Below are 2,274 nucleotides of genomic sequence, written 5' to 3' on the forward strand. Positions count from 1 at the left end.
AAACATATTAAAAATAACATATTTCAAAGATATTAATAACATATTATAAATTTATTAATTACCAAAAAAATAAAAAAAATAAAAAAAATATTTTTTTTTCAAAGGACCGGCCGTAACCAGTTATGGGACCGGAACCGGGACCGCCGGCTTAACCGGTTATGGGCAAGCTTGACCGGTTATAGAGTTTTTCATCGGGACCGGGACCGGAACCGGGAACGGTTATAGAGGGACCGGTTATAGATGGTTTTTTTCCCGATTAGGACCGGCTGTAACCGGTTAGGGCCAGGCCCAGGACCGATTTTTGTTCATCTCTAATGTGGACACTGTTTGGTTCGTTTTTCATTAAATTTCGATGTAGCAAGCATTGTAAAAAATTTATATAGTCAAAATTAATCCATATAAGATCAGAGTAATGAAACAACAGATGAAACAAGAATGAACGCATTAGTAAAATGTGCTGAATTGAAGGTGGATTAATGATTACTTACCAGCTGAAGCAAAACCTCTATTGAAAGTAAAGTTCTTAAGGTATGAAGCAGCTTTTGACACCCAAAATCTTGATGCCATCGACTTACCCTTGATCCCAGGAAATGTGATAATGGTGTGATAAATGTGATAATGGTGTGTATGATTAATATATATGATTTGATCAAAAGCAAGTTATTTGCTAGCAAATCTCAACTCAAACTACTTGTAAATCTCTTAAATTGGTGTGTAGCTAGTGATGAAGATTCGAGTTCATATGATAGGAATATGCAATTGCAAATGCAGAATTTTACAGTCTAATAGACATATGATTGATGCTAGTAAATAACGTAAATCAACAAGTGAAAAATGACAGCTATATTGTAATCAAGATGGTCAATTTCACCTTCAACTTGTGACACCAAATCAATGATTATAGTAGTGATATCTATGTAAGTGAGAATTTTGATGTTTATCACAAGTGATGAACATCCCATAGCTGCAATTGTATGTTACTGTAATGCACCTTGATGAAGTTGATTTTGTTTTAAATTTAAGTTAATAGTAATTTTGTTTAGTTTTATTATGACACATGAGACTTTGTTAATTTGGTTTATATGTATATTGATTTATTTTTATTTATAACATATTGGTAATTGTTTCACATATCATTTCGTCTTACCAGCTCAAGGAATGATTAAAAGTCCTTGCGGTGATGGAGTTCGTATCCCATCTGTTCCAAGTGAATTTCAACCGGTTGTTGGTTCAATCTTTGGATCTATGGAGGATGGAATTGAAATGTATCGTAGGTATGCCGACATTGTCGGGTTTGATATTTGACTATCAACCCAGAAGACAAGGAAGGTGGTATAGTCAAACTAAATATGTTGTTTGTCATAAGCATGGAAAACTAAAAAAGAGGTCGGTTGACTTTGTTGAAGTGAATGGACATCGTAGACAAGTACAAAATACAAACTTTAAAGTTATAGATTGTAAGGCGTCTGTTCGATTGATGATGCTGATGGAATTTTATCACGTAAGAGTAGGCAACTCAGCTATGATGACAAAGTTATGGTACACCGCTCGGTGAGGTCAAATATTGGGCCTGTAAGAGCCCACAAGTTGCAGGTTTGTTTGAAAAGTGGCTATGATGAGGTTGGTTCTAGTGTTGTTGATTATAAGAATTTCAAGAGGGATCTCAATAACTACGTTGGTGATGGAGACGTACAAATGGTGGTAAACATGTTGAACRACAGAAGAMAATATGRGACAAAMTTTRCATTTGAGTATAAAATTGACAATGGTCRTTTGGTATCAATGTTYTGGGCCAATGAGTTGACAAGGTTGAACTACGCAGAGTTCGGTGATGTTATGTCATTTGATGCGACATATCATTTCAACAAGTAAGTTAATTTAATGTTATCATAATTTGGATTTATTAATTTTTATGGTGTCGGCTTATATATATATTTTTTTGTCATCGTAGGTATAACATGGTTTTTGTACCATTCACCGGTATTGATAACCATAGGAGATCAGTTTTTTTTGGGTCAGGATTGATCACCGAAGAAACTATCCAAGCATATACCTGGTTGTTGGAGTCATTCTTGAAGGTTCATGGTTGTCAACCAACCCTTGTTTTGACTGATCAAGATGTTTCCATTAAGGAAGCAATCTCGGTTATGTCTCCTGATGCTAGACATCGACTATGTATGTGGCATATCATGAAGAAGCTCCCTGCCAAGGTATTTTTTGCTCGGGTGACTTGATATTTCCATGTTTAAAATTAGGGTAGAATTTAAATCATAA

At 34.9% G+C, this 2,274-nt stretch overlaps 1 pseudogene; it reads right to left on the reverse strand.

The window, feature by feature from the left end:
* LOC112517692 overlaps positions 1 to 567 on the reverse strand; it is a 3,699-nt pseudogene extending 3,132 nt beyond the window's left edge.
* Positions 568 to 2,274: the final 1,707 nt, after the last annotated feature.

The sequence above is a fragment of the Cynara cardunculus genome, assembly GCF_001531365.2.
Source record: "Cynara cardunculus var. scolymus isolate 2C chromosome LG 9, CcrdV1, whole genome shotgun sequence".
NCBI lineage: Eukaryota > Viridiplantae > Streptophyta > Magnoliopsida > Asterales > Asteraceae > Cynara > Cynara cardunculus.